The sequence below is a fragment of the Neophocaena asiaeorientalis genome, unplaced genomic scaffold, assembly GCF_003031525.2.
Source record: "Neophocaena asiaeorientalis asiaeorientalis breed wild unplaced genomic scaffold, Neophocaena_asiaeorientalis_V1.1 scaffold49, whole genome shotgun sequence".
Taxonomy (NCBI): Eukaryota; Metazoa; Chordata; class Mammalia; order Artiodactyla; family Phocoenidae; genus Neophocaena; species Neophocaena asiaeorientalis.
Window position 1 is genome coordinate 6,969,747 of NW_020172456.1, and position 7,400 is coordinate 6,977,146.

Sequence of the window (7,400 nt, forward strand, 5' to 3'; positions counted from 1 at the left end):
AGCTGAGGCTATCAACCTCACGGTCTCCCTAATGGTTTGGGTTTCTCACGGCTTGGCCAACAGGTTCTAAGAAGGAGTGTCTTAAAAGCAAATGTCTCAAATGACCAAGGGCTGCTTTATGACCATTTTCTCAGGATGTTACTTCTGCCACACTCTGTTGGTTAAATAAGGCACCAAGGCCAGCCCAGATAAAAAGAGCAGGAGGTGTCCCATCCTGATATAAGCAGCAGCCCAGGCATACAAAGAGAGAAGGCACCGATGGGGCCACATTCGGAGACTGACTGCCACAGCGAAGGAACGTGACTAATATCCTGGATGAACAGTTCTATTAAACTTGCTGGGCACGGGCAGCTCAGGGACGGTCTCTGCCTCTCAGCAGGTCAGGCTAGTTGGGAGTGGATGCCTTTGGCCAAGCAGGATGAGCCGGCTTCCTTGTAGCTCTTTGCTCACGCACCTCTGCCCAGCACAGAGAGAAAGCCAAACGTATATCATGGGGTGAGAGCAAATCATGAACCACAATCCTGCAGGCAATGCCAGGTTCTCGTTAGATCCACTATCTGGCTGATGGCATATTCAGGAAGGCTTCCCAGAGACACTCTCCTGGTGGTGTTTAGACTACAGAGCTCTCTCCAACTGAGATATGGCAATTTGGGGCTTATTTTCCCTCAATGACGGGCCCTGGCAATTGCTACTTTCTTTATCCAACCTTGACTTCTCAGAATTTCCATTAGACAGACTTGAGGCGCATCCTTTAAAAGGGCAGCCTTGTACTACCCTCTGAATGTGCCCTTTCTCATTCTTGGATTTCTAGATCTAAAAGTTTGTCTGAGAAGGAGACAGGATTAAAGCACAATTTTCTATTATTTATGCTACGAGGTGCATCATTCGGCCAATTATTCTGTTAAACCCTGTCACCATCTTCCACTGGGTTGTCTGAAACCTCGAGGCAGAGACAGCGCGTTCATCTCTGTGGAATCCAGACGTTCTCTGCGATGCCCTCCGCCCTGGACATCGTAAAGAGTCTGTACCCATTTGCTCACGCCCAGCAGAAATCACAGCCCACCTCAGATGAACACGAAGTCCCAAGGGACTCCTGCTCTCTCCCGTGCTGCCTTGACTCTTCCACACACCTTCACCCATCTTCACCAAAAACCTCCTTCACACAGTGTTTGGGAGGGTAGAGCCTTTACTGACATTGGAGGGTCTTGAGAAGGGGGTACACATTGCCCCATCCAGCCGAAGGCAATTTAAAAAAATCACTGAGTCTACGTCCCAAGCGACATTAACGTCCTTTGCCAAATGAGGAGGAAGCCTGAGGCTGGGAGGTAAGACAGCACGTTTATTCACCTCGCTACATTAGTATCTTGAGAGACCTTCTTGCTCAGAAGACAGCACATAGGAGGTTCACAATACTATTTGTTGAATTAAACTGAAACTGAGAAAAAATAACCTTTGATTATTTTACCGGTCATGTTCAGCCTTTCTTTCACGGACAAAGGCTGTTTCATCTTTAGACTGAACCAGGATGTTGGCACTGATCCCCGACTCCGCGTCACCAAAGGCAGGTACCCAACCACCGCCAGCATCTGACTGGGTGGGAATGTCCTACTGGGAGAAGAACTCGGGCCTCACAGCTTCTCTTCATTTTCACGTGTATCTAAATAACTTGACTCCGTTTGAAGGTAGACAGAACACTGCAGGTGTTAGGTCAGGTGTTATGATTAGAGTAGAGGCCTGAGCAGTAAGAACAGAGCCAGAGCCTAGTTGTGGGGGCAGCTCATCCCTTGGGGACCAAGCTGATAGGCTGGGATAAACCAACAGGCCAGATGGACTGCCATTTTCCCAAGCTATCACATGTTTTATTGCTGACTTTCAAGAAAGAAGGAGGAAATCCTGGTGTCATCATGGTGGATGCACTTACCTCTCCTCCTTTCCCAAATACCAACGAAATGGCCAACAGAATGGTCATTTCTCCACCTATCCTCCATCCAACCTATACCTTTTGAGTACCTACTATGTGCCAGACAGGGGTCAAGGCACTAAAATAATTTTAAGTCTTATCTGGAAAGAGAACCAGGGGGAGGATGGGATATAGAGTGACTGGATGGATGGGGTGACCACTACAGATTGAGTGGTCATAGAAGACCTTTCTTCTTTTTTTACATATACATGCATCTATTCTTCTTCAAATTCTTTTTCCATTTAGGAGAAGACCTTTCTGAGGAAGGGACACCAATGCTGAGTGAGACTTGAATGAGAAGGGAAGTCAGCTGTGTGAGGGTCTGCGGAAGTGGTCCAGGAAGAGGAAACAGGCAAGATCCTGGAGTTCCATGAAATACTAAAAAACAAGACAAAACATAGTGTGTAGAGGCAAAGAAATTTCCTACCAGCAGATGACAAACGTTGAGGAATTTCGTGAAGGTATGAAGCAGTTGGACTCACGGAACTGGTGACAAAGCTGATTGAGAGCTGCCTATACTTCTAGTGGGGCCATCTGGGAATAAAGTAACTTAGTGTCCCCAGCATAAGTCTGGGAAAACCCCAAGCCCTGGGCAGCAGGACTGGAAGTAGAGGCGGTTGGTGGGCACTGAACAGGGGACACAGGGAATAAACTCAGAAATATGGGACACAGGCTCCCTGGGGCAGAGAGGGTCTCCTAAGTAAAGGGGGGATGTTTTCTGGCCAGCTTCTCATGTGGGCAGTAAAGCCAGAGGGTGGTGCCTCTGTAACCTAGGGGTGGTACCTCTGTAACCTAGGGGTGGTACAGCAAATATGGATGGGAAAAACATCTCAGCAAGGCAGGGAGACTTCTAAAGATGCTGAGGTTTTCCCCTACTTCTCATAGGTTTCTGCAGATCTATCTGGGTGTCCCTAAGATCCCTCAGCAGAAGGGAGAAAGGGTGGCCTTCTTGGGAAGCACCATGGAGAGGAAACTGAAGAACTTCAGAAAACCAATCAGGTCCTGAAACACAGTAGCACGCTTGGCTGCAGGGACGTTGGGCTAAGGAAAGTTGGGGCTCGACCACCCACGGACCCCCACAGTCACCCATCCCACTTCCAGAGAGGACCCAGTCTTTCAGTCTGTTCTTGGATCGTATGTCCAGAACCCAGAGGAGAACCCCGCCGATTTACCTGTGCCCTCCTCCCATTAATACACTCAGGTGAGGCCATACAGCCACGTGACCAGAGGAGAGCCTGCCCCAGGTCAGGGGAACTCAGGAGCCACACCAGTGTTTCTCAACCTGTGCTGTGCCTCAGAATCACTCAGAAGGCTTGCTAAAAATATAGGCACCCAGAACCACCCTGGGGCATCTGTATTTGAATGAGCACCTGCAGGTGATTCTGATGTACCCTGTGGTTTGAGAACCAGCCTCCCAAACAATTACTGAGGGAACCTCATCAGCTGCTGGTATAGTCCATCTGGACCAGGGCTGTACATTAGCATAAAAGGAAGAAACATATGCCCCACTGCCAGAAATTCTGACTTAATTGACCTGGGGACGGGACTGGACATTGGTATTTTTTAAAATAAGCTCTCCAGGTGGTTCTAATGTATGGCAAAAGTTGAAAGCCAAGACCTTCATTTATGAAAACCAGCAGTACCCCAAATTTCTGGGTCTCTGAAAGGATTGATCTGCTCTGAACAGTGATTGGAGTAATGAGACAATGAACAGAAACAATGATTCTCTGATCGATGATACCCTGTGAAATAGACTAAGTGGTAGAAATAGAGGGAAGATATGAAAAAACTTCTGTATCCCATCCTCAGGGCGATTCAAGAGGATAAACATCACTAGAACAGAGCAGGCTACTAAGAACAAGTAGTCCAAGAAATATTACAGATTCTTGGAAATAAAAAGCACGGTTGTCAACCACTCTTCTCAACACTTCGTAGGAAAAGAAAAACCCATTAAAGTATGAAATCACAGAATGGACACCATTGACACTGGTGACTCTGAAGAGTAACTCAAGGAATTCTATCCTTGAATATAGAATAAAAAGACGAAGAGATGGAAAAATAGTAGAGAAAAGAGATAGGGCTGCTACACCCCACATGACCAGAATTCCTACAAAAGGATTTCCTGAAAAGAGAGGGTAGAATGGAGAAAAGTGTAGCAATAATTGAAAGAAAGAAAGGAAGGAAGGAAGAAGGAAGGAAGGAAAGAAGGAAGGAAGGAAGGAAGGAAGGAAGGAAGGGGACCCAAGTTAAAGAAAGATTTAAGTTCTTGGATCCGATCAAAGGGACTACCGAGGGCATATCAGAAATATTAGAAAGAAGATATCCATCTACATACTATTTTCTTTTAATGTTGATTGAGAAATATGTCTCAAAGTGTTAGTTTCAAATATATCAGGTTGGGACTTCCCTGGTGGTGTAGTGGTTAAGAATCTGTCTGCCAATGCAGGGGACATGGGTTCGATTCCTGGTCCGGGAAGATCCCACATACTGCGGAGAAACTAAGCCCATGCGCCACAACTACTAAGCCTGTGCTCTAGAGTCCACATGCCACAACTACTGACGCCTGTGTACCTAGAGCCTGTGCTCTGCCACAAGAGAAGCCACCGCAATGAGAAGCCCATGCACTGCAGTGAAGAGTAGCCCCCGCTCGCCCCAACTAGAGAAAACCTACACACAGCAACGAACACCCAACGCAGCCAAAAATAATAAATTAAAAAAAGAAGTGTATATATATATATATATATATATCAGGTTAACAAAGCTCTGGGGAAGAACGGGATTTGAAGGAGGTAAAGAAAAACTTCTAGTTTTCATTTTTTATACTTCATTATTATTTGCTTGAAGCAATGACATTTTAAAATAAACCCCTTAAAAGTATGACTAGACTAGAAACTAGAGTAACAAAAACTAATACAAAACTTGATGAATAAAGCAAAAGTCAAGGAAGAGAAACAGAAACAAGAAGAAAAATTAGATTCAGAAAACATAAACTATCAGGAAAAAGATTAACTATATGATCCAAGTAAATGTGACTGCTTTCTATCCCAAAGTCTAAGGCAAAACATACCACTAGAAAAATGGGCAAAAAACACAAAAACACGCAAGCCACAAAAGAAAAATGAGTATCTAGTAATCACGAGAAAAGATTCTCAAGTATGTTAACAAAGAAATAAAAGTAAAATGTTTTTATTTTCATCTGTCAGATTTGCAGAGATGAAAAAACTTGATAATGCTTGGGTTGGTAAGGATGTGGGGAAATGGGCACTTTTAAGCTGAGGGCATGAAAAAAAGTTGTTATTGTTTTGCTCCAGGGGAATCTAGCCATATGAACTCAAATTAAAATATGCATACCATTCTTAGCAATTCCAACACTGGACATTTATCCTGAAGAAATCATTGGACTTGTGCATAAGGATGTTCCTTGCATCACCGTTTATGTTAACAACAAAAAAAGGTTATAACGTAAATATTTTTTTTCCCAAACAGTGACAAACTTTATCGTGGGGGGTTCCCACATGGGATCCCACCCTCTTAAATAAAAAGGTGCATAGAAAAGAAGGGATTTAGAAACCTTTGTACAATACCTACATCCTGGGCCCCAGGGCGAGAAGGGGGCAATTGCTGGGTGGGCTGCAGGGGTGGAGGCAGGGCCCTTGCCACCTGCATGCCCACATCCACCCTGAGCATGAGGGTGAGGGAGAGATGCTCTGGGAGGGACAAGGGCACTCCCAAGTTTGGAGCAAGACGGCTGCGGGCGAAGTGTTATGACCTGGGCATTAGTTAAATAAATTACACTACAATTATGTAAGTGGACATGATGTAACTATTAAAAAGCATAGGCGGATCTATACGTGTTTACCTGGAAAGATTGCCATGATATATTGTTAATTAAAAAATTACGGGACAATGTATATGTAAAGGACCTATTTATCCAAAAGAATATGATATTGTATATACAAATAGATCTAAAGGGATAGACAGTAAGTCAAAGGTTTTCACTCTTCCTTAGTTCATGGTGCTCTCAATGTCTCACTAAGTTTTTCATGGAGCCCCTGGGCCAAAACAACAACAAAAACCTTAACAGTCTTCTTTTTTCCTTAAAAAGTCAAAGAGCGTAATATGTACCTATGTCCTAACAACTTAATAGCTATTTGAAATACATATAAATTGAAAGAAAAAATAATATGTTTACTTCATTCCTAATGACCGCGTGTGTGCTGTGGAGTACTGCACATCTTCTCAAACTTTGGAATCAGACTGGACCTGCCTCCTCATTTCCTAGTCCATGTTGATTTTTGTCCAGTACTTGCTTTTTGTCACAACAACTGCCCTGAAAACCCAGATGTGCAAAGATATGACATCACTGGAAGGAATGTAATGTGATCTAATGTTGAGAATGGTGAACGACCATAAGCTAATCGTCTACACAGTATCTGACATGGGTTGAACATCACTATGTTTCCCTCAAAGATTTAGAATGTCCCGTGGGAACCCTGTGAGTTCCCTGCAGCAGCCTAGAGTGCCCTGGTGCAGTTTGGGAATCATGGCATTAGACTATTAACAAAGGCTCCTTCTAGAAAATGAGATTGGGCTGGAGGGAGAAAGAGTTTGCTTTGTAATGCCCATCTGGACAGTTTGAACTTTTTATAAGAAGCGTCTATGACTTCTATTACTTCTTATAAGGCTTTCCATTTTAAGAAAAGAAGCCAGAAAAAGAGCAAGAACGAAAGTGAATGAGAGAGAGATAAAGAAATGAAGAACAAATAAAGAGTTGTCTCACAGAGAGGCAGAGGGTACAAAGGCACACCACACTGGGTTTCCTTCTGTAATTGTGAACGTGGTCTAAGTCTCCCTGGGCTTCGGTTCCTCAGCTACTAAGTAAACACACTAGTTTCTCTCATCGATAAGGAGCTATGGGATGGAACCATTGCTGCCCGCTATTCCAGAAGAGCAGAGTGATGAAAACCACAGCTCTGGAGCCCTCTGCCTGGGTTCTAATCCTAACTCTGCCACCTACTTGCTGTGTGACCTTGAGCAAGTTCACTAACTCCTCTGTGCTTCAGTTCCCCATCTGTTCAATTGTGAGATTATAATGTTTACCTCTTGTGGGGATTCAGTGGAAGACACTTACTGTGTGGCCAGCACAGAGTAAGGGCTAGCTATTATTGTTGCTGCTGCTGATGTATAAAAGCTAAACTGACCCACAGATTCTTGCCCTCCAGCAATCGGAACTAGGAAATGTGAAGGACTGTCCCAGTTATGGTAACATCTACAGGGTCATAGAGAGGTCAGAGGGAAGCCACAAAGGATCCACATACAAAGCTATTAGGAGGTAGAAACCATGGGTAAGGAATCCAGCTGGGTGGTTACTTGAGGGGTTTCTGTTCTATTGATAAAGAGTCAAATTAAGATAGGGTGTAACATAATTTCACAATCCTAT

At 44.2% G+C, this 7,400-nt stretch overlaps 1 protein-coding gene across 1 annotated transcript in view; it reads right to left on the reverse strand.

Annotated features, from left to right (window-relative positions):
- RGS6 (regulator of G protein signaling 6) overlaps positions 1 to 7,400 on the reverse strand; it is a 161,120-nt gene that overhangs the window by 43,917 nt on the left and 109,803 nt on the right.